This window comes from Stigmatopora nigra, chromosome 2, assembly GCF_051989575.1.
Source record: "Stigmatopora nigra isolate UIUO_SnigA chromosome 2, RoL_Snig_1.1, whole genome shotgun sequence".
Classification (NCBI taxonomy): domain Eukaryota; kingdom Metazoa; phylum Chordata; class Actinopteri; order Syngnathiformes; family Syngnathidae; genus Stigmatopora; species Stigmatopora nigra.
The window spans coordinates 4512358-4539032 of record NC_135509.1 but is presented as its reverse complement, the minus strand read 5'-3'; the positions used below and the strand labels follow the sequence as shown (position 1 = coordinate 4539032).

The following is a 26675-nucleotide window of genomic DNA, read 5'->3' as shown; positions in this document are numbered from 1 at the left end:
TTATAATTCATCAACATATTAAACCTTACCTAAATGAACTGTTTATATGTGGACTGCTTCCTGTGTCATGTTGGTCATTATTTTATATCACAATCTAACATTGTCATTGTAAAAATCTCATACAATATTATAATTTACGTAATAGTGTGGGAAAGCTTGTGGCTCTGCAGATACTTTATAATTCAAAGAAGATGTGAAACACAAGAAGTAAAACACAAGCTGTATTAGTCTGATCAAGTTAAGGCCAGATAGCATAAAAAGGACAGGGCAGGCTCCTGAGGGGACTCGGGGCTTTTTATTATGAGCAGGGATGCAGTGTACATCTTTTTTTTTTTCAGTTGGAGGTTGCCAACGCAATGCTTTTTTTTTTTTTTTTGGCGGGGGGACAGCATGACACAGACACGAAGCGACCGGCAGGCTGATCAAACGGTGTGTTTCTGTGATAGGGTGGGTGTGTATTCAGTGGGAGCAGTCCTGGGGAGAAACATGAGGACTCTCATGCAGGGCATCCTCGGCACCCGCTACACTGTACTCTGTATGCTTAGAGGTGCAATCACAGTGACAGGTTTCTCTCTATGGTGCAGAATGGAGCAATTGCGGAAATTGTTCATTCATGCTGCTATAAGCTTGTAGAACAGCTCAGTCTGAATATGTGCATCTTTTATTTCCTTTTTATTACTCCTGTTACCTGCTATTTCTTATCCTGAACTGAATGTGTTTTTGCGCGTGTGACTCCTGGACTGTTGAATTTCCCCTTTGGGCGGGTAATTGAGTATTTGAACTTTTTACCTTATTTCACTTCTTGTTCTTTGCACCGTCCATGATTGGGGTAAATCAAAACATGCATACAGACATTAATTGGGTAATAATTTCCCACTGCTTAGAGAAGTCAGACAAATTAACCACTCACTCACTGTACTATTACGACAACGACTACAACCACTACTGCTACTACTGCGACTATTATTATGACGACGACCACAACCACTACTGCTACTACTGCGACTACTATTATGACGACGACTACAACCACTACTGCTACTACTGCGACTACTATTATGACGACGACTACAACCACTACTGCTACTACTGCTACTACTATTATGACGACGACTGCAACAACTACTGCTACTACTGCTACTACTCATACTACTGCTACTACTGCTAATACTATTACGACAAGGACTACTACTACTACTACTACTAATACTACTATTACTACTACTGCTACGACTATTGAGATTGTTTTAGAAATTATTAATAGTGTAAATTTAGAGGAAAGTCTATTTTATTTGTATTTCTTTGCTTTGTAACAATTCTGTAACAATCTTTGCAGTGTACAATGGCTGCCATTTTGTCATGAGTATAATCGACTTTGAAAACCAATCTTTGGTGTACATTCAAAAGCCATTGTTTGTGAACAATCACAACCATAATAATTCAAAATATTCCTGACAATGGTTGAATTCACATCCATAGCAATGAGGCAGTTACACTTAGTATTCTGAACAACGCAATATTTCCATAATGGTGTTGACATTGGTTACTTGAATATTCATTTATAATCCTGTTCATATCACTAAGTAGTGACAAAAATTGAGGCAGAAATATATCCAAGGTGTATGCAAATTATCCAACCTCTTCAGTAGCAACCACATTTTCTCATATGAATTATTGCTGTTATAGTATGCACACAACTAACCTAAATTGAACTACTATCCACACAAATAGAATACTAGTACACATATAGATTATACCACTGATGTATGGCTATGAGATCAGAATAATTTGAAAGTGTTGATAAGAATTAGTAGTTAACATTGAGCATTGTTGTGGTTTGGTTAACACAAAATTACGCTCGCTTCTGATACATAAACACTCAATAAAATGGGACATATAGCTATCTAAAACTGTGAGAACCTATTTCAAAATCACAGTAGATTTTTTTTTTACTCAATAACCTCCATCCAATTTCAGTGGAAATTCCCTTTCCCATCTCCGCCCAAAGAGACTTTGGTGTGGCATATTTACTTTGTACGCTTCTGCACCTTGATAAAACTGCAGATACACAAGATCACTACACACTAGCTAAGGTCCGTCTGCTCTACACCAAATTGTGTTAACGGAGGGTAGGGAAAGGGGAAAATGGGAACTTAGATATGCATATGTTTATCCCTCAGTCAAACTCACGACCTTCCCAAGAGACATCATTAGCTTATCACATTCCTCCCTGCATTCATTTACATCTGGACACTCCAAAGCATTTCAAAAGTTGCCAGCCAATTTAGTGTTACAAGAAAACTATAAATCTGAACACGATTTGCACATACGATTTAACTAATGCAGATGGAAAGATGTTCAGAGTGTATTCATTTGTTTACCCACAAAATAATAATTTTAATAATTCCCAACCTTTCTTTGATAGTTCACAAATAAATCAATATTCCTTGCTGTCAATGTGCAGTAAGTAGCGCAGGATAATCAGTGAGCCTCCATGTGGGGAAAGTAGCATTAAAGGTTTGACCTGAGATTCTTGGTAATTCACACAGGACTTTAGAGGAAATGTACAGCACAGTATAACATTTCCATTTGTTTAGAATGACTTATTTTAAGATAACAGTTTAAGCAGTGGCTAGGTATGTGGCCACTTGCCAGAAATCTAGAATGTAAGGCAACCACATGTACCACACACTACAAATGCACAGGCAACCCAATGGTCGTGTGTCAAAGAACAAAAATGCAGCAATTGTGTGCAATTTCCTACTATACTGTTTCAGGGGCACACTTTTGAGTCCACAAAACTGTGTTCTCACGACAATTAACACATCTGAGAAGATGTCCTAAGGATAAATCTGGATCATTGCATGGAGCTTCATTGAAAAACTATAACTTACACTGCTAGAAAAAAATGATTCCCAATGCTGAAGCATGCCTGTACAAAACACTTGACAACAAGCAAGCCCCTCTTGTTTAGTAGCAGGAGGGGTGAGGGCAAGGGAACACACATAGTAAGGTGTTGGTGTGATAGTTTCAGGGGAACAGGCATTGGAGCTGAAATGGCTTAAAGAGAAGAGGAAGAGAGGATTGTGGATTACAGGCTATTTTGACATGAGGCGTCAAAGTCATCCGTGCCTTCCTAAGATTTAATACTCAAGCTGGCTGCTTAGCAACACATGCAGTAATTGTCAGGCAAGACGGATACATTGGGCATTCGCTGCTGACTTTAGTATCTTTACAACAAAATACACATGATAGACCTCAAAGGATCCAATGCTGTTAGAGAGGGTTTGAGTCCCACCTCAATATATTACCAAAACTTTCACCTACTACTGAGTGCAGCCAAAGTAATAGAATAAAATACAAAACTTTTAATCAGCCCTCTTCAGTTGTTGAAATACATTTTCAATTACAGTCAAGAGTGGAGTAACTGGAGTACCCAAGTAAACCCATGCAAGCCCAGGGAGAACATGCAAACTCCACACAATGATGACCGACCTGGGATCAAACCCATGACCCCATAACTATGACGTCAACACCCTAACCACTCCGTCCACCAGGCTGCCCATGATTATTGATATATCCTTGAAAATTATAAGGTTGTTAGTTGGTGGAAAAGACAGTTTGTGTTCATCTATGTTCAACACTTTGGAAGGCTTATTTATAATCACGCATGGGCGGGAACTGTCTCATTGTAACACGTGACCCACACATTGGTTCGTGCAACACCTTCTTGAAGGCTGTGCGACAGCGGACTCTATGTGTCAAATGCCTCATGTGCCATCTGTCGTGTTAGTTCACTCAATCACGTATGGTGACGTATTTATTTTTATTATACATCTTTCAATTATGCGTGCCAGAGATGTTTAAGAGCCTCTTTGCAATGCGAGTACTAAACAACAAAACATTGCTTAAATGTCAACGCATTTTGTATGTGACATTTATTTGTATATTGGTTTGAAGGGTGTATGATGGTGGCCTACAAAAGTAAAATTTCCTGATGATGATCTGTGATTTGTAGCTCAAATAATATATTTTCAGACAAAATATATTCTTCTATAGTTACCAAACCTTTTTGCCCATTTGTATTGTGCCTAACATATTTTTAATCACTGCAATCAGTGCAAAATACCACATTAAGGAGACCGCTGCAGTTACGTTCATCATATTAAGGAGTGAGGTCTGCAATTTTCGTTGCAAAAAAAAAGAATTTCACAATGCAAATGTCTGTTTTGACTACTTGGAAGAAAACATTTCCAATGCTAAAAAACGATTTATGAGCCTATTTTCAGTCTTAGAAAAGGCACTGTCAGATCAACTGGTGAACAAAAAAAACAAGAATTTTCAAACATTGTGACCTGGAAACAAAAAAGTCCCTAAAGAGCTGAGTTGTGACGACTAAATTGCAATTTAAGAGCGGAAAGACCAATTTCTCATTCAGCCTTTTTCTTTCTGTTTTGCCTAATACTTAATGCCAAAACATAAATCAAATGTTTAATCACAGGCCTCAAAATGGAATGTTCTCATTTTAGACGTATTTAGCATCTCATCCATATGCCAAAGATTATTCAGAAATATGTAAGGATGTGGTTGTCCACATTTTTTGTTATAAGTACGGATGAGATACAAAGTTAGTGATGGGACAGAAAAGACTCCGATTTACTGCATATTACAATCATTTTAAATTATGATGGGGGGTGCGGGGTGATCAATAGACTGGACTCGAGAAGGAGCAGGGTCATAAAAAAGACGGGTTTAATCTCACCTCCTATCCCTTTAGCTTTTTCTTTGTTTGAAGTCACATCTGGGCTCAATTTCCTCTCCTGACTCGAGTAAAGAGGAAGTCTTCTGGGTGGGTGGAAGGCCGGCTGCTGCCTTCCAGGCTTTACAGTACAGAAAAAAAAACTGTAATCCATGATTCAGTTTACTCAGAAGCTGAATAAACGCAGTATCCAGACTTTGGCTTTCTTACATTTATCAAATTAAATCCATAATGGCATTTAGAAGGGCCCAGGTGGTCATGAGATGCGATAGAAAAACAAAATACTTTATTTTATATTTGAATAATATCTGTCGTCTGGGAAGACTCAGTGTCTCCGCGGCAGCTGATTTAGCCGAATGGGGTGGGGCGGTGCAAAACACCTGTGGCGAATTTGGTACTGGTATTTAAGGACAACTGCGACAACAAGCAAGCTGTCGGAGGATTGCTTTTGGCATTTTGATTCCCGTCGTGTGTGCCGACACCTTGCTCGACGCCCGCCGTCCTGTGGTTTATGGTCTTATGAATATTTTAGTATTTAACGTTCGTAGTTTTCCGACAAGTTCTTTTTGGTTTGTTACTTTTTCCCTGGGATTTATTTGTAACATCCTGAATCGTTGGCCAGCCAATCACCGGCCACAAAGAGACAGAGAACCATTCAGGCTCACATTAATACCTAGTGGCAATTTAGAGTCAGCAACAGGCCTACTCTGCATTTTTTAGGGATGTGGGAGGAAACTGGAGTATCCGGAGAAAAACAACACATTCCCAGGGAGAACATGCAAACTCCTTACAGTGAGAAGCAACCTGGGATTCAACCCACGAACCCAGAACTAATTGCGGAAACATAGTTAGGAGTTGGACAAAAAAGGGCAGCCCTCTGTGGGTTACAAATTTGTCAGTAGAGGACATTCTTCATCCTCCACTTGCATTTGTTTGTTTTACTCTTCATGTAACTAAGCTCATTATGGGGATTTCAGTTGCATCAGAAGACAGGAAATGTACACATAAAGTATCCCTCCTTGTGTTATTGAAACAATAATCTGTCTTATTGAGGTTTCTTTTGGACTCATGATCATTTTCAGTAGTATAACGGCGCAAACTTTCAATTATGTATATACTTGTACAAATGAAAAATACACCCAATGATGAATAAGACTTTTGGCAATTATCTTACCAATATTGTTAGTTTATATATATACACTAAAAGCAATGTTTTGAGTTTTGCCTTCACACATACCCTCAGGTATATTAAACTGAAATGTTGTCAGTTGTCAATAAATCCATCGGCGGTTTGCAAAGGCATGAAACAGTCTTGTAGGTTTTCCAAAATTTTGAGAATGCACAGCAGTTATATGGAACACAAGCTCTCGACAAATGTCAGGGAGCAGATGAAAACTTACATATGAGAAACAGATGTAACAACAAATTATTGTATGGCTTTGGAATTAGTTAAAAGCTCTTCTATCACTAAACAAGTGTTAAAAGTCTGGCCATGTCACACAATGAAGTAAGAGCAATGGGTCTTGTTACATCACATCTTTAAAGTTGACAGCTGTTAGAAGGACCTGCCTGTTCTTAGAACAGCAATCTGTGTTTACCATCAGTTTCCCCTTCTAACTAATTAACTGAGGCCTGAAACCCCGTATACCACAGCCCCTTCAACCTTTTCTCTTCTGACACCTCCTCACTGTTGATTTATTATTGCATGTTTTCAAATTAGTTGTTAGTGGAGAACAGCTCACAGCAATTTACACTTGTTTGACTCAAGGGTCTTATTAATTGCTGTACTTTAATTAATAAAAATTACAAGGTGGGGCAAATAATATTTTTAATTTTGAATCTTGCATTGGTAAAGGAGTTGGTTTGTGTAAGTTTCAGTATTATCATCATAGGTTGTGGCTGGGTTATCTATTATGGACTCAGATGTGGATGTGCTTTATTATTTTCAGTCTAAATAGCTTTCAGCTTTAGAGTTTTTCAGCAGCAATGTCTTTCTTTGTGAATTGCAGTATGTTGCAGGCCTGTATTACCTATCTATGTCGCCACACTGATGCTCATATCGAAAAATCCCCTGTTGCAAAATGAGACAGGGAGTCAGATAAATCCAGATTACATCAGCAACCAGGTTAAAGCACTTCCCAACAGACTTCTTCAAATACAATTATTCTTTCAGACATGGCTAAGCTATGGTGTTTAATCCTTTTTTGTACTCATGGTACTACTTGTCTTTTCTTTTTGAGTGCCATGACTCATAAGTCTGATCTTAGGCATTGGTTTCTTTCCTGTCGTTAGTTCATCATCATCTCCGTGATTACTTTTGTTATTTCTTTTTCTTCTTTCAAAATTAGATCCACAGCATTAACCTTGGCACGTTTTCCCTGAAACTTAATGCTTTGTGGTATTAAAACTTGGCTTGTGTAGGTTAGGTCGTTTGGAATTGTGCTCACACGTAGAAATATAACTCCTAAAAATATTGAATGCCCTGCAGACACAAATATGCAAATGACAATTATGGATTTTCTTCTTTTTTTTCTTACTTAGAACATTATCTTTTGTTTACAGAATCCTCCAGTCCTACTTACCATGGCATGGAAAAAACAAATGTGATTTTTGTAAATGCACTTATGACCCATATGGTTTTGCTGAGGCAGTTAGCCCCTTTGCCAAAATCTGTGGTTCCATCTGGTCACTGTGGTTACTTTGAGCCCCCCCAACTCTTGCTTTCACTTACCACCACAGCACGTCATCCCAATTTAGAAATAGTCTGACAAAACATCCCAAGGGTGTCTCTTAGTGGATGCCTGCGTAAGAATTAGCGCTCATCTTGGGGCGCCTCTGATGAATCAAGAGTGCCTTATTTAGTCTCAACTGGCCTTATCTCTTGTGAAAAGTAAGAACAATGAGTGTGAAGGAAGTGTAGGGAAATCTGGATGGCTTTGGTGTGAGTGACAATGTAAAAGTGAATCGATTGAAGCGGCATCTTCTTTCAATTCCCATCTCCCAGAAGAGCAAAGGCCGCTCTTTCTGCCACGATCAGGTGGCACGAAGCCCAAGCCAGGCGCCTGAACCATGCACGCATTCATTGAAAGGCACTTTGTAAAAGAATCACATATGGCTGTTATCGTCCCACTGGACTTTCATGATGACACTGCATTAGGGGACTGGTCCTCCAGATGGCATTGTTTTTCTTTGTGTCTATACATATTTAACATTTAATGAAATAAGGTACAGTTACAAATTCTTCAAAACCAGCAAACTGCATTGTTTTGGCAGAATCCAAACTAGGGATCCGGTGTAGAATTTGTCTGTTCTCCTTTTGCCTCTCTAGGTACTTCAGTTTCATTCTACGTTTCGAAAATGTGCAGTTTTGGTGATTTAACACTCCAAATTGTCCGAAAAAAAGGATGTGGGCCTGAATGATTCATTGTATGTTTATCTTTTGCAGTTGGTTGCTGACCAGTTAAGCTTGTACCCTGCCTCATGAGATGGTTCCAACATGCACGACCTCCAAAAGGATAAGATGTACAGATAATAAATCAATGCAGTGATTTTGGAGTAATATGCTGAGTTCCAGTTTGCCTGTAGGGTAGAGCAGCATCATTGAAAAGCCTTAAGGGCCTCAATGGCCTATATTGCGGATACTTGTGCCCCTGAGGTAAATATGAGTATTTCTGACCTAACCAATGAGACAGAAATGTGTTTTCTCTACTAAATTTACTTTGCAACAATAGCAGGCTGTGTAGTAGATTAAATGCATGTTGTAATAGTAAATTGCCTTTTGAAAGAAAATCAGTATGCAGTGGTTGAGTTATTTCTATTTTAGGAATAGAAGGCCTCACTCGTGTGGTGCCTTGCAAATTTGTTCTATTTGAAAACAACTACAGAAAAAAACTTCACCGCATTCATATTTCCGACTCTTGTTTTTCATTTCATTTTGTTTCACTTTCTTGCTTTGTCTTTCTCCATTTTCTTTGCTCTCAAGTTGGCAAAAGGCAGACCAAATGTACTCTCGACAAGAAATAGAAAAAAAGCCAGTACACCTGTCTGATAGCATGTCACATTAAGATGAATATGTCATCGCTTTGGTCTTGATCAACTCTATAAAAAGATTGCATACCCAGAATAATGTCACTAAAACAATGGGATACTTGACGCTAATGCCGGCAAAGGATTGAGATACATCGACCAAAGTGACATTTCAAATATCATGCCAGGCTGCTGCATTGTGTTGTCATGTCAACACTCCATGGCACCAGAGAAGGAAGATGATTTTATATAATACAGAAAGTAATAAAAACTGACTTCAATTGAGACCATTAATAATTGCTGAAATAAACTATTCATTTTTTTAGCTGCACCTTGTGGGATGTCATTAGTTCCTAACATATTGCAAGAACAAAATGATAATTGATGATTAGTATGCATACAGTTTTTCTTTTTCACTCTAGATGTTTTTGTTGTTGTTTTAACATGAGAGTTACCATTTGGCTTCCTCTGATGTGATCTCTATCTCCTGCATAGTCCCATGGATAAAACATTTTTGCCGTCATATGAGGACTTTGACAACTTGGTACTATCACGAATGAATTGATTGGAATACTTGGCAAGGACCTTGATTAAGTGGTTAGACCTGGACCTGGTAGAGGCATTGGGTTTTGATGAAAAATCATGTGGTTGCAAATTGAAAAAGATTCATCTGACAGACCTATCCTCTTGTTTAAAATAATTTCTTGGATTTGTTATTTTGGATTCACTCAAAAGGGAGAGCTTTTAAAAGTTCCTCTCCTGGAACACCAGTAATTTCTCCTATGATCTACATTAGAGACGTCCTAAAATGCAGGAAGTCCCCACTGTCTTTCAAGTTCTTTAAGTACTGCTTCTTGAAATACCATATGTCTTGATGCAAAAGGAATAGTTGGTAAATCAGTATATATCTAGTATAATGACACTTCCTGAGCCACCAGTTAGCTAAAACCCTGTCTAATATTGTGGTTTTGTCATCCCAAATGTCCTTTTCTGATCTTTCCCTGGAAACAGATGTTAAGTATCCATACATTACCCAAAATACTTCAGATGTGGAAATCCTGTGTTTTATTAAATGGTGTATGTAATTTTGACACTAAATACCATTTGTCATAGCAAGTCACTTACTTGACACAACCTTGGGATCAAGCATGTGGTACTGTCAACATAAGAGAATATAGGCCAGTTATGCCTGTTTAAACTGACATCCACAGTGATGTGTGATGGTTAAACAAATAGACTGGAGGCGGAACGTTGTGCACACTGTCACAGACAAGTTTGTATCTCGGCCTCTGAGAGTGGCTTTTTTTCCACACAGAGAACCTCTTTGTTCTCCGCCGACCTTCATCCAGACACATTTATTTGACAGCAAGGTGTGCCCTGCAACAGCCCATTGAAGCTGATGTCCCCCTGCAGCTGCCAGGGATGGTGATTATGAGTGTCATAAAGAAGTCCATCTCCTTGGTGCACAACAGTTGGAAAACAGTCGTGGGCACCAGTACAAAGATATGCAACCGGAATGACAAAAATTCCCCAGTCCTGTTATTCAAGTGTTATGGCAACTAAGGGCTATTAGGTATTTCTCATGACTATCTACTTTCCCTTGGGTATCTGATATCTATGAGGGGGAGTCTTGAAATGCCTCATGGCGATAGCCGGAATGCACAGGCTACATATGGAAGCATTTTAGACGCCTGCAATCGGTTGGCCGCTAGAGAGATGCAAGATGAAACATTGCTAAATGTCCTCTTCAATGTATCTCTTGAAACGAGAGTGTTAACACATGTTCCATTCCCAGACTATCTGGCCATGCATGTGTGTGTTTTGAGTGGTTGTATAGTAGGTACTGTGTCATGGCAGTGAGTTGTGTAGCAATACGCCAATTCAGTGGTGGGCTACGTCCACCTTGGTTGATATGTTAACAAGAAGAACTTGTCCTTATCAATGGGGAGTTTTATTTCTGCTGTACAAACACATGGTCACACGTAGACTTTCCAGTGAAACACCAACCCACAAAGCACAGGATAGCCAAAATTTCAAAAATGCCAGAAATGTGAACGAAAAATTGACATGCAGTATTGTTTAAAAGAACATTAATGCACTACATGTTAAACGGAAATGTCATTTTATTACACTAAACGACTAACACTGTCCAAACTGTACCAATTAATTGTCTTTAAACACAGCCAGAGTGTTCATGTGTCACATCCGAGCACGATAATACATCACAACATTGATAAAACACATAGCAATTGCCAACATATGCATATTGGTGTGATGGTAAAACAATGATTTATGCATATTGTATGAACAATCTCTGCTGTGCTCCTAATGCAAGCGAACCATTATTCAATTTGAATAAGGTAATTTAGAAAAATACAGATATCAGAAACCTGCAGAATCCTTCAATATTCACTTAATTCAAAACCAATAATAGTTAGTCCTAACAAGGTCTCTCTTTTAGACTTAACCCTCCATTTACACTTGACCCACACACAATCTGTACTATTTTTTGATGATTTAGGGCACAGGTCGGGAACCTTTGGCTCGCGAGCCAGACATTTCTCTTTTGATGGGTGCTTATGGCTCTCTGCTGACCGGTAAGCTAAAATGTTGAACCGGCTGGTGAGGCCTGAGCGCACCAATAAAAGCCCCGCATTGGCACATCAAAGTGCTACTACATTGACCTAAGGGAGTGATGCGTTGGCACATCTCTCTGTTCGCGACACTACTTTGACCAATGGCTGTCTCGTGTTGACACATCAGCGGTGCCGATAATAATTCTACTGCCTCTACACCGACCAATGTGAGTCTCTAACTCTAACGCTGCTTTAGTCATAATTTTTCATTGCATTAAACTTGCACATGCTGCATATACTCATTTATTAGCAACCGGGTATCAATGTTATTGAAATAATTCATATACTAAATGTACTTTAAAAGTGTTTAAATGACAAAATGATGCAGGCATTTATATTTACTTTTAAATGCTGGGTATGGCTCTCAAGGAATTATATTTAAAAATATGAATAGTTGGGGGCTCTTTCTGACAAAAAAAGTCCCTGACTCCTGATTTTTTTATACTTAAAACACACACACACATTATAAAAACTGGATTCCATTTCTGTCTTGGAGAAATAAAAGGGGACGGATTTGACACCATTATATCCTTTAATTTAATATTTATGAAAGCAGCCCTTGCCCCAAAATAAATAAAAAATGTTTGGACACTACTGAATCAGAGCTATATAAATGAATTCCCTTGACTTGGATATTTGGAGAGCTACAATTTCTAGTATATTGGATTGGAAAAACCTTCCCACCCATCCTCCTGAAACACAGGAGCAGCCATATATTTAGGGAGATTGGTTGTGGTGATCCTCCATAATCCTGGTATTGTGTGAGATCAGTGTAGATTATCTTAACCACAAAGTTGCACCACAAAGTTATCTCCCCATCAGTATGCTTCTCCCTTTGACTCTTAAATGTCAGTAGTTTACTGACGTGCTTTGCTGTGTTTGTTCAGTATTTGCATGCATGGGATACCAGGGCTGGTTTTCTTCTAAATTCTCTTTTTTTCACACATTTTCTCATGCAAGTGACAGGAGGTGGTGGTGACAGCAAATAAAAGATGCCATTCAATCAGCTGTAAACGTCTAGCACAACATCTCTGCAGTGAATTTGACTTTTATGAACCTGTTAATTTCCCTTTCTGGTTCATTGTTGATGCTTTCACAAAGACAATACATCTTTATATGGGTATCACCCATTTTGTAGTGTTTGCTGTTTTACTGGGGTACATTTAATGTAAAATATTTCTCAGATTTAACAACTTCCATCTAACAGAACAGCATGGAAAAATTAGTTTCTACATTCTAAAATAGGATGTACCTGCTTATTCTTCAGGTCTTGCATGTATCTGTAATTCCTGTTTGTTGTCCTCTTTGTGTTATGTATTTATAACATTAGACCATCTGATGAAGCCCACGATATAACCCTAAAAACAAAAATAAGTTTGTTATTTCAAACTTTGGTCACTGAATGCAACACATTGATTGCAAATACCAAAATGAAGGAAGGCTGTGTTTTAAATGGATTTGTCTAAGTTAAAAGGAAACAGGTGGACATAATTTGGTGAGGCAGTCGGAGATGAAGAATACACTCAAGTGTCATTAGTGATGGAAACATTCCAAAGTGGTCAGGTTAAACAAAAATGAACAGTCTTTATTTGGGTTTGCAGGCCCAATTACCAGCTTTTAAGCAGCCATTTAAAATGTTGATCCTTTTTTTTAGTGCACTAGAATAGTATATATGCTAGATTAAAATTACTAGAAGACAGAGGCCCAGATAGTTGATATACAATCGATTGTATTAGTTACAGTGATGAATGGTGTAGAGATCTTAGCTAAAGTAAAACCTTGGTGTAAAGGGAAGAAAATGCAACTCCTACTCTTTAATAGCATGGAACAGAAATGCTGCATTGCTCATGGTGTGTGTCATAATTACACAAAAAGTCTGGTCCCTGCGGAGGCAAGGTGTTAAGTGTTTTTTCTTCAGAGATGATTATTCTTGGAAAAGAGTAAAAGCTTGTAATGCAACTTCAGAACACTCAGGAGAGTTTGTGTGAGCTTAGATGCTGTTTTTTGCCTTTAAGCCAAGCCGCGCCTATATAACTAAAATGCATTACTTGTAATTTGCATAGAACACCAGGCTAATGATCATTTTATCTTAGAGACACTATGTTCCCGTTAAGGTAGAATATCTTTGGAATCAATGTTGTGACGATGTCCTTCCAGTTATGGGTAGGATTTAAATGTAATCTTCCACATTACGTTGAATCGCTCTAAAGTGGACATGGTTTATTGAATAAGGCACTATACTGAGTTGAAAGGAGATTATCTGGCTGTGTTACGACACCCCCTGGGGTATGATATACCAGGGAGTCGCAACTATCACAGCAGACAGGTTCGGTCAAAGATGAATTCGGACACACACTGCAAGTAGCCTTAGTTATATTTTATTTACAATAAAGTCATTAAAACAGCCTACGGGATAACATAGGGGAAGCACGAGATATTAAAGTGGCACCCTCAAATAAACACGGTAAAACCCCCTCCCAGACAGGTGTTCAAATGAACACCCACAAAATACAGGAAATAAGACCGAAGGATGCCACTGTTAAACTGATGTAATATAATCTAGACAGGGGAATAACTGTGTCTAAATGCACAAACTATATGTATACCCCGGGGTGTCTAAACTTATCTCAAGTCCCCCTATGCAACCCAAAAATCATTAACAACACATACAAAATATAACAGGGAGTAACGTACCCACAAGCCTGCAACTCAGCAAGGCATCAAGGGCAAAGCAAGACATGGGGTGAACTGACAACTGAAAAGGGTTTAAATAAGGGCAGGAGGGATGATTGGGGAATTAATTACAGCTGTATTGGCCTGGGCAGGGCTCTGTCACAGGGGTGGAGCCACCTGTAAAGAAAAGAAAGCACACACCTCCTACATAGTGTGTGTCCAGGCTGCCAGCCGTAACAGGCTGAATAATGGAAGTGTAGAGAATTTTTTGACAATGCAGTTCCTTACCTGCATCATTAAAACAAAAAAAACAAGATAGTGTGCATGTCCTCAATATGAAACATGGTTGCTAAAAAATCAAAACAATTAATTAATATTTTTGAATTATTATGATGCAGAAAATACAACACAAAACAATTATCATGAGCCCAGGCATTCTGTGACAAAGTAATAAGATAGATGTTTTGCATAAGTGACATGGAAACTATATCACACAATGACATAAAGTTAGGTTTTCTAGAATATTATATAATTCAAAGATGATTTGAATATAAAGATACACAGATTAATGTCAATTGGTTTTAAAATACAGATGATGGAACCTAAAGGGCGAAACTAGAAGAAAGGTTATGATGGATTTTAACATTTGAAAAGTAAAAGTGGGTTTCACATCACAGGGGAGTTGAGTCCATAGTGGTTACTATTTTGTGAAATCACTGGAGATTGAGAGAAAAAGGCCACAATAGACCCTTAGTTAATAACTTCTATTTCCTTGTCGCACAATGTTGAATCTGTGCTGAACTCTACTTCTTTTGAGACCTCTCCCTGGCTGCATCACATATTGTCATTAAAAAGAGTTCATCACCTCTATCAACACCACTCATCATTTCAGGGAAGCAAACAATTCATAAACACACCATCATCGAAGCACAAGGCTGCATTTTTCCTTTTACAATACAACTGCATTGAAATTTTAGAGAAAACAGAAAAACAACTGTTCAGTAAATTTTCAAAACTGACAATGTGAAGATCCATTCTAGACAAATGTAATAATAAATAAGATTAAATTAAGCAAATTACCTCGTAGCTGCTCTGGTATTTTATTGTAATAATTTAGGTCATTTTGTTATGCTGTGTGTTAATATAATTTGGGGAGATATTTAAAATATTGATATGTGCTGGAAATAAGTGACCTTATTGTTTACTAGAGCTTTGATTGAAGTAAAGGTTCACACTAAAGCTTTGATTCTTTATTGAGTTCCATTTATTGTTAAAAGGAATTTCTGCATTATCTTATTAGAAAAAAATATTTCTGTAATGTGTTTTTCTTGTTTTTTTTAACAGACAAATAGAAGCTTCTTTTTTCCTAAATAAAAACTAGAAGAACTGTGCTAAACCAAAAAAAAAAAATGCATGCTTGAGCCCACTGTCCAATCGATCATATTTTTAAATCCCCTCTAAAATCTGTAACATTGCTTTGTATTAATTTGTGCTGAATGTGTAGTTTCCAAAATTCTAAACTCCCCAATGTTATCAAATTCAATATTGGAGATCGATCACATTAAAATGTAATACACTTTAGCCAATGAAAAGCAAAACCACAATCATAAAAGAAAAAAAAATGGATTGATGCCTTACAGTGTCTTTCAAAACTACTCTGATATCTTACATTATGTTTTGGCTGCTTGATTTAAGCCATAAAAAGAGTATACAGTAATGATCGTGAAGCATGATGTCACTGCAAGTGATCAGCTTAACTCTTGATGTGCTTTGTTCCATATTCATAAATGCTTTAGTCTTTTCTACAGTAACACTTTCTTTCAAAAAGAAAGGCTTATGTTAAGAGACCGAGAACAAACTTTTCCTAAAAGAACCAATGCAAAATGACCCACGTCTTGGAATTTTTACATTGACTGGTAATAAATGGTTGTCGGAAACAAATGTGTTGCTGATGTGCCCAGAAGGTTGAAATGGAAACCTGTTCCGGAATAGCGGCACACTCTCAAAGGGAGACATTGTGTAGTTTTGCATTTTATTAGGTAAAGCAATGGAAACAATGTTTTATTTCCGTATCACTCCCTCTCACACATCCTCAGGGCCACACTGAGTGCTTGTCAGGCTGAGCACGCTCAACCAGATATGGCTCTACTTCACTGTGTCAAGTTGCTTTCTCATCTCGCATATTTTCTCACGGTTTGCAAGATGAGCAGAAATACACAAAAAAAAAAACAAATGTCAACATTCTGCATAGATTTAGATCTAAAAATCTGAGCAGAATTTCTCCAATTCCTGAAATCTAACCATTCAACATAACTTTGCAGTAATGCACGAGGTCATAATACAGATCAGCATACTACAACGCACTCCAGTTCAGCAAGCTTTTCTCGTCTTTTTGTAGTTCAACATCTCACACCTTAAAAGACTGGAAATCCATTGTGCATGATGTTACCTTGACAATAGCATAATGCCCAACACCTCAGCATATTTCAAGCATCAATGGATCAACTCTACATGAGCATTTGGATTTTTCTTTTTATGTGGAAAATGAGAAACGGACTGCATAGTTAAAACTATACAAAGTTAACTTCACATTCAAATATATATATATTTATATAAAAAATAAAAAAACAGACCTGGGCTGAATATATTTAGTCAAATTCTGTGGCCTTTATTATCGAGTTTAGTAGTGGTTGGCCTTGTTTGGTCAAACTGCAGGTGCCATCAAGGAAACAGGGTCCCTGATGAACAACAGAAGAGCACATTTGATTGCTCCACCCATACATAACTGAAAGAAAGCTGTTGAGCATGCTTCATCTCAGCCACAAGTGGAGCAGAGGGCTTAATAAGATTTCTACCCACAGCCATGTTGACATTAAGAAAACAAGGCCTCTGAATATCATCAGCAGGTAATTCCATCTCTGCTGGGCCTAAATTGTTATTATGTTAAATTCCCTCACGTTCGCAATGATCTTGCTGTAGTTTAGTGGTGTACAGGGAGAAAATAGATATTCACTCACTTTAAAAATTACATTCCCCTACTATAAGTTCTATTATCTGGACAGACAGTTGATTTAAAATATTTAAATATCCTGACTGTTCTAAAAACACCCAAGCCTTATACAAGAGAAAAAAATAATGAGCAAAAGTGGATAAGTAGATCAGGATTATTGTTTTCTTTTACATAAAAAGGGTATGTGTTCTATTACTCGATGGACAAATAAAGAATAGCCGCATCTGGGAAGGCAGTGGTCTAAAAGCCTACATCCTTACCTGAGTCATGTTTCACCAAGCAGTGTCACGTTTTCCCCTTAATGTGCTCCAGATGCCCTTTGCAGGAAGATAAAAACATCCTGGCCCACACATCCACTATTCTAAGGAACACCAAGACCCAATAAGATAATTGATTTTGGAGTTGTGTACGCATTTTGTTCTTTTTGCCGCTTTTTATTTCCATTTGGAGCTTTGATCAAAAACCTTGACTACTCGTCAGATCTCCCCATACGGCTGACTTTTCCTGTGGGATGCCAAGCACAAGGCAAGATATATGCAAAAAAACTCGGCTGACACATCATTTTGTCAGATGTGACATTTTCAAACAGATGTCCCATCTCCCCATTGTTGTTGGGGATATTAAATTTCTACGTGCCTGTTCCTGAATTCTCTTCACAACCACATCTACTTTCTCCAGAGGAGAAAGCAACACACAGGCAAACAACTTGTGTTTAATATTCATTTTTCATTACTTGACTACAAATGTCGATCTTGGCTTGGAAGATGTGTGATGATTGAATACTTGATGAAATATGGTGACTAAATACATGAATCGTAATTGTGCCCTGTGATTGGCTTGCAACCAGTTCAGGATGTCCCCTGCATTCTACCTGTGGTTGGCTGGAATAGACCCTAGCACCCCCAGCGACCCTTGTGTGGATGAGCGGTACAGAAGATAAATGAATGTAAACAGCAAAGCAGAATATTCATTTGAAATGTACACACACAAATGACCTTAAATCCAACTTGAACAAACCCCTGAACCATTTTTATTTGGGCATCATTTAAATAATTGTGATTTAACTGACATACCGATGGCACTTTTCAATGCCTATTGACGTAATAGAGAAGATTAACCAAGTTTCACTTCACCCTCGTCAGCATTGTACAAAAAAATGTTTAGTATTCATTTTCTTTGTGTTCTGTCACTAAGTATGACCTAGTGTTAACATAATGATAAAACTATGCAGGCATTAGTGCAGATTTAAGTGATTAATTGGCATTTTCCAGAGTTTGGGCATGACCAGATTAATTCCTGTCATTAACCCTGGCCAAACGCAGGGCATGCTTATGCCCAAACCGTATTCATCTTATGAGAGAAAGCACATTGCCTGACACTATCATGAATTTCAAAGGCCCACACCAACGGGAGATGTTTCTGTCCTTGTAAATGCAGCCATAAAAGCGTATAAATGAAATTGACAAGACAATAGCTTTCCTGGTGGAATAGAGTCCAGCTTGTAAACAGTGAGGAGGTAAAAAGGGAAAAAAACAAACAAAGAAAAAAAAACAATAGGTCTTAAATTATCTAGGGCAGTCAAATAGGAAGAGGTGTGGCCAAAAACAAAAAAAAATGAACGGTGCAGCTTTTGCTTCAGGCCAGGTCTATGAGGAGGTCATGTGAAAGTGGAATGTGGTTCAGCTGGATACTTGCCTGTGGCTATGTTCAGTCAAAAAAGCTTATTTTTCCTAAAACAAAGAGAAACTGTATGCCACATGGGAGAGCCAGCTTCTTACTGCATAAATATAGTGGAGATTATTTTGAATAATTTGGTCTCGAAACATGTGTCAATGTCTTACCACCGGGCAATAATACGTATTTATTTATCTTTTTTTTTTTTTTGACGTGTGTAGCGTCTGCCAAGTTCAAAAAGTACAAAGAGTGCGGGTGGGCCAAAAGGCTGGACAAGCAATTACTGTATAATTACCGTGAATCTTTAGAGACAGAAGGAATGCATCATTCAGCGTACACCTGATGGCAAGCAAATAAGTGACTGGCATGTAATAAAATCAGGAAGGGTGCCGTGTGCCACAGTCTTGTTGCAACAGCATGTAAGAAACAAAAATTAAAAAATAAAATAGTGGCAGTCTGACTGACAATTTCATCAGCCATATAAACACTTGATATGATACATAATGTATAATTTGATAATCAAATATTCCATTTTAGAAATTTGTTTATACATATAATCTTGTGGGAAGGGCTTATTAAAGATAAAGTTTAAGTGAAAATAAGAAGTCTGGATTGTTGTGTAATACTTTTGTGGAGTTTAAAATATAACTGAAGTTTTTCTATTGTGTTGCGACAGTCACTAAATGATGAGGTCACATTGTCTGGTGAGGAAAAAAAGTGTCAAACAAAGGCTAAAGACTGCCAGACGGAGTAGATTAACAGGAGGAAAGGGCAAAAATGACTAATATGTCTTATGTTTATGCTGACAAAATGGATCTGGGGTCTCATTCCAAGATTGGAATCAGATCCTTTTTAGTCAAGTGCGATGGTAAGAAATAACTGCGAGTTATGCTGTAGATTGGAGTGAAATCTGATTCAAATCAAATTTCCGAGTTATCCTTCATATCTAAATCTGATTTCTCACTGTCCTTTACGTCACTTGTAGATATAACCCAGAACACATGACAGTGATATCATTGCTAACTGCTGCAAAAAGAGAAAAAAATGTTCTCTCTACATCTCACAGTAAAATTAATCTGTCCTCTTAGAGTTTACTACAAGCATTATCACCTCCAAAAATGAGTAATACATCAATATAACTCTACTGCTCTTTTCCCATATTTCTTCCAATCCATTTCCAGTAATAACTTACTGTTTGCCAACCCAAGCATTCAAATACAGCAGTAAACCATCAATTTACTCAATGTAGAGAGTTACTGAACTAATTTTATCACTGACTATGACCATATACCCTGTCAATTGTTTTAATACATTTTCGCATAATGCAGAAAAGTAAAGTGTCTCAAGATGTTTTGTAGTTTACATAAAAACAATAAATCATGTATGTAAAAGACAAACGGTAGGACATGTAATTCTCAGAAACAAAATATATTTGGTGATTTGTTTTTAAGGCTTGATGTATATAGTAGATTTGAAGCTTTCTTCTACTTTAGTCAAGTGTGTCGTAGTATTATTGGCAAAGGAAAGTAAACTTGCCCAGTTGGAATCTCACAAATGAAATGAGACCGCTTAAAGTACACAAGTCTTATCGCTCAGCCTTCTGTAGACCTGCCAGCAAAATCATGACAAGATAAATAGAGAAAACTGAAGTAAAGAACTTGAACATAAACAGTTTGCACCGCTGCTGCCACATGAAACATGCCTCTACATATTAATCCTCCTAGTCTCTGAAGAATCGCTTGCTTTGAAGTATGTGAGAGGAAACGTCTTCAAACTTCTAATCCTATGTCTTCTATCGTTCTACATCTGTTCTGGGGACATAACAGCTACTGAATTCATCAGTACTACCAAAGCAATATTAATATGCTTAGAGGTCAAATTGAAGAGAGAAAATATATATATTTTTTACTGTTATTGTTTTTAGTAGGCGTGAAGATCGACGAAAAGAATAAGATGAAGACTTGTGTGGAATCGACAATTCGTCGACATCACGGAGACGGCTAAAAGTTCAGTGTGGTTGCAGCAAAACAAGGAGTCTCCAAGCAGTATGCTGCACTCCTGCTGGCAGCTGGTCTGGATAGAGTTCACTAGGGCTTTTTGGGCCTCTTTCAGAAGGCTCCAAAGCAAACAAGAATGGCCTCGCTCACAGCCCATAAAACTTGCATATCAAACTTACGCCAACAGTAAGAGTACAGTATTTCACAAAATGTGTCTTTTAACTCACCCAAAAACTGTACTGGAATGGTTTTTTGGAAGGGTTTATCGAAACCCTAAATTCCAAAATGCCATCAGCCTCTATTTGAATCTCGGGTGATGGCAACATCCTGGTTCTAGTGTACTCCTGTAACTGCCCCGTACCTATTAATTAAGTCTAAACTTACTGTCTGATAAATAACCTAAATGTTTTCAATAAAAACCCAAGCTTTTTAGAATCCTGTCTCCGGTCAGTCTTAGAAGTTGCACGGTATGCAGGGCGTGGCTTGCCAAGAATAGCAGTGGAATCCATAATAAGACCTCTTTCATAGTCCAGATGTGATGGCAAATCACCAGATTGTTCAAACTCAGAGCCGACTGCTAGTCTTTGCTGTTCATACAATACCCCATAATTTACACTGCACTGTCGGGTTTCACAGACTGGAGACATGAAGGATGAATGACTGAGTGCTCATCTACAGGTTAATCAAGTCAGTTCCTTGCATTCAGACTGCAACGTTCTTCAAGCCAAACATTTTAGGTCACACTTCAATCAAATTGCTGTACTTCGTCAAGTAAATATGAGACTAACAAGGAAGGAGCTGAACTCAACCTGTCAAAACATTTCACTTTCTCTTTTTATCTGATGAATTTTACATTCATCTGCAAAGTAATTATTCCTAAAATTCCTTTCAAACACTGGATCTCCTCAAAAATGCTGGCAGAACTTTTTAGGGACTGTATTTTCCATACTATAAGGTGCAATTAAAATACTTGTTCTCAAAAACCATCAGTGTCTTATATATGGATCAACATTGGTTAATCATTGTATTAAACTACCTTTAGCACATCTCCATCTATTTGGTATATAACACAACTCCTTTTCACTACTACAATTAGTACAACTACTACTACAATTAGGCGGACCGGCGGCTTGAGTGGTTAGTACGTCAGCCTCACAGCACTGAAGTTCTGGGTTCAAAGAGTTTGCCTGTTTGTGACACAATTTGTGGTCCTCAGTAGATGGGTATGATGACAGCAATCAGATGTTGCTAAATGGATTTGATTAAGTATTATTCCCTAAACACAATATTATTCAGAGGTTTTAACTAGTGCTGACACACGATATTATTCTTGCAAAATTAATATTCAATTCAATCAATCAACTTTAGTTACAGTATCAGTTAAACTAGGCATTCCACCAAATTGCATTGATTAAATAGTATTGTGGGCATGGTAACAGTATCCTTTTCATGCAGCGTCTAGTATATAAGAAAAAATACATTGTGTTTTAAAATAAGGTTCTTGGATCATCATTATGTAAAAAAAACTATTTTATTTACTTTAAAGTACTAATGAGTGGCAAATGAAACTCGACCTGAAAATGTGTTTTAACAAATATAAAGAAGGCTACACATTTATCCCCAGGTTGCAGCTCGTGGTAATATTTTATTTTCTATCAACTTAATCACGGCTCTATTTTTCTCTTGTTATTATATCAAATGATATATAATATAAATCATTTTGTTGTTTTCTTAGAAATAAATCATGTGTTATATGCAGATCACAATTTTACCCCAATCAGGGTCCCTTTCACAAAGAAATGAATTGAAGAGGCCGTTTAAAAACAAGGGTAGCACAGAAATCAAAGTAACACATTATGTATGATTGTCATACATTGGCTGATTGTCAAGATGAGTATGGGTTCTGCTTTTCCAACAGAAAATCAACAGCTTTCAAATTCTGGTCAAACTTTTTCATGTCTTAAAATTGCACTAAATAATTCAGTTTGGGTGGCATGAATATCTTAGGAAGTCATTTGCAAATGTTTATTGTCATTTCAGTAGAACGGAAATCAGCTAAAAAAAATTGTGTCTATTTTGGCAACCCAACCGTGCTTACATGTGTTACTAATGAAAGTGAAACACATGTATAAACTCCAACTCTGCATTCATTTTCTGTATTGTTAAATCTGACATTGACAATTGGCGAGACCAAACCATCTGAATTTTGATGAGAGGTACGGTACATCTATTAACCATAAACATATACACAACAATCATTCACATTCACACATTTGGAGGATTTAGATTTCTTTCAGGAAATTAAAATGGATGTTTTGCTTATAAGGGGGAGCATGAGATCGACATTAGGAGATTCTGTAAGGCAGACGTTCTAACCACTGTATATATTTATAAAAAAAAACTATAATGAATATGGGGTTTAAATGTAAATGTAAATTTCACACTGATGAATACCAAAGAGTAATCTATTCTTTTTGTTCTTTTTAGAGGTCATTATTTTTATTATTAAGCCCTCCAAACCATGCATGCATGCTCAAACATGCAAATAGTGCATGAACAGTCACGAGTGGGAGATTATAAAATGGAATAAAAACATCAAGGAGGGGAATTCATCATAGCATAGGGTTGGATTTCTCTGCCCTTTAAAGCAGCTCCGTGTTTTCTTCATGTTATTCACATCTCACGTCAAGGTTGACTCTAATCTAATGATTGGACCTCAAATAGCCAGGTATTATCTTCCAAAAATATACACTCAAAGCAGACTTTCGGAACTACTGAATTATGTGTTTGTTTTAAAAGCAGCAGTTGGAATTCTGCTTCTTCTGCACCCTTGGCAGGATGACGCTTTGACCCACATATATTTATACAGTATGTGCACATTAACTTTTCTTCTATTCTACAGATACTTAACTCCAATTAAATACTATTCTTCTATTTGCCTATAATTACATTATTGCTGGTATTTCAGAATTATTATTTTTTTTCTCAGTGCCTGTGGTGCATGTGAAGAAAAAAAATGAGAACAAGCTTCTCCTTGTGCTGAATCTTCCAGTTGGCCTGGGACCAGTCTCTACTCAATCTCCCCCTCCTTACCATTTCAATACTTCTCTGGTTGTTCACCACTCTGTAGTTCCTCCGCTACATATCTGGGCTGAGTCTTGAGGTCATGTCCAGACAATGTCTGATTCATGCATTCATACCTCAGCTGAGTCAAAGCACTGTCACCTTTGGGCTTGTTGGTGGATTAATTAATGGATTAATTTAACATTTTGCAAGAATTTTAACCAATTTGTGCCCACTGTAAGTAAGACAAAAATTTTGAACATTCTTTAATATGTACATGTACATATTCCAATTTTGTTCCTTTGTAATTTTTTCCCATGGTGAACAATTGATTTGACACTCTAAATGAAAGAGAGACTGATAGAAAAAGGCAAACACACAAAATAAAAACAAGTGTATACTTGCATAATTCTTTAAAAAGTAATGCTGCACTCTTCCAAATGTTTCACAAGTTTATGTTCTCATATTGCAAATGTAACATGAGATAGATACGAACACTTTGTGTTTCATTATTTGGGTAATTCCTTAAAATAATCACTTCGTTAGGTGTCCAGTATTGTAATTTTAGAACTACAAAAATAGAGGGGGTAGTAATGTACACATTTTACCTTTCATTGAGCCATTGGGCATTTGTTTCCTTTTCAAGGAATGTGAACATTACTACTATATTTATAATTTTTGAACCACTGGGAAATTGACATCATCATATTTAGTTAGTTGAATATTGAAGCATTCAAAAATAAATTCTCAAATATTTAATATCATGAGGACTATACTTTCACTAAGATGGCAATGTGGGTTTAAACGGCTCAAAAATAATAATGCATCTTGATAAAGTATTTGTCCTTAATGTGCTTTTTGCCTAGAGTCATATTGCAATACCAAATTCGAAATGAAGAACCATTAAAAACATATCCACGCTTATATAATTCAAGATACAAATTCTACCAATACATCTTCAGGCTATTCAGTAGAGTAAATCTTTAAAACTAAATAAGCAATCTCAATCAATTGGTTAATTAGTGTTAAATAGTGCGTAGTTGAACTGTAGCTACCACCACAACTGCTTCTACAATTGTAAATAAATTCCAGTGAAGCAACCACTAAACTGAATAATCACAGAATCCAAGCAAAAACAAACACATTTGCAATATTAGACAGGTTAGATCAGTATAAGGATGCTTGGTCTCATTTATTAGAATCCATTGGGAAACAAGTGACTAGCAAGAGCATGTAATTATATAATAACATAATAATTTTCAATTAATATCATCTATTTATTTATTTTTCCCCGAGTGAAATTCCAGCTAAAAGCCAAATTAATGTCCATGAAAACCCTCAGTGACCTCGTTGCATTCATTAAGGAGCTGGGGTTATGTGTTGGTGATGACAATGTTATGTGCTGATATTCCCTGCACACTGTAATGTTTACTCATTAATCATGTCCATTGGCAGTAGTTGCTTGCTGCTAGCGTGTTAAGTGAATACTCTGAATAGGCTTTGTAAATGGAGGTTATTGGGGCAGCTATGCCTGGCAAAGAAAAAGGAAAACACTTTTGATCACGGCGCATACAGCGTAGAGTTATTTTTCAAGAAGAATTGTGTGTTTACCTGCAAGAGCAATGGAGTAATTCATAGCCATTTAAATAATGACACCGTTGCAAGATAATTGCTGCTGTTTCACCTCAGACATTTATAGAGTTATTGCATGAAAATGCTTGCAATTAGATTAAATTGTTTTTCATATTGAGAAGAAACGTAGGTGACATATTTATGAGTATAAACATAAAATTCAGACCAATCGTCATTATTGATTATGCAAAACCACTATGAAAGGATGTTCTATAGTTTCTTTAAAACAGTATTTGCCCAAACCTTTTATATTTTAGGCCACATATTCAATGTTTAAAGCAAGCTTTAAAGGGACATCAACCAAAAGGTTGACAAGACAAGTGCACAGGGTCAATAAACAACAGACAGAGAGCAGGAAATAAAATAAATCTTTTAAGCAGTCACTTGAGCTTTCAGATTTTGCTTTTTTTTGCCTCCCATTTGCTCTTTTCTCTTTGTATACTTTCCTGCGACATCCTCTCAAACAGCAGGAGAGCAACCCCGATTGGTTTAATTATATGTGCTGTGATTAAGCCGGAACAAGAAACAATATACGAGTAGAGCATCTCGAGAACAACATAATGAAGGTTTGGAATTGTCTCTATTCACTACATTTTCATACATTTAAGTTATTTAAGTGCTGGCCGTAACCATTTTGATGAGATACTGAAGAGAAATAGCTATAAATTATTCCCAAAAATCTAAATTGTCAGCTTTTGATTTCCTTATTCTAGTACAGACAAAATATCCACAAACCTCTACATTTTTACACATTAGACACAGACTACCTCCATGATTAAAAACAATTGCACAAGTGTCCATCTTTGAAAACCGGTTGTATATTGCTTGATTTGGATTGCACGTTGGTTTTGAATTTTGAGGCCTTTTTAAAAAATATTTGTATATATAGTCACACAAGATATTTTTTATAGAGGTAAACTTACCGTCTTTTGGCAACTTGCGGTAATAGCGCAGAAAAAGACTGGCAAACGTAAGCTCATCGGGTCATCTTCACATCCCCGCAAAGCTCCCACGTATGAGGTCGTTAAATTTTAAGCACATATGGGATGGCAGTAGGCTTGCTAGCGCGTGTCAAGAGGAAAATGAAGGTAGCATTCAGTCAGGGCCGGGAAGGAAAAGGAGACAGACAACAAGCAAAGACGGGTTCTTTCCCTTCCTTCTCTCAGTCTCTCATGTAACTTAACCCCTGAGGTGCCTTGCCAAGT

The 26675-nt window shown here is 37.3% G+C and overlaps 1 protein-coding gene across 25 annotated transcripts in view; it reads right to left on the bottom strand.

Moving 5' to 3' along the window:
• flrt2 (fibronectin leucine rich transmembrane protein 2) overlaps positions 1 to 26675 on the bottom strand; it is a 121152-nt gene that overhangs the window by 9848 nt on the left and 84629 nt on the right. For 23 of the 25 annotated variants that reach the window (XM_077734627.1, XM_077734635.1, XM_077734650.1 and 20 more), the window contains one exon: positions 12674 to 12779. The gene's annotated coding sequence lies outside the window, so the exon portion shown is untranslated. Of the gene's footprint in view, positions 1 to 12673; positions 12780 to 14115; positions 14154 to 26393; positions 26604 to 26675 lie in introns of those variants that run through there. The other 2 variants (XM_077734816.1, XM_077734801.1) reach the window with 2 other exon arrangements.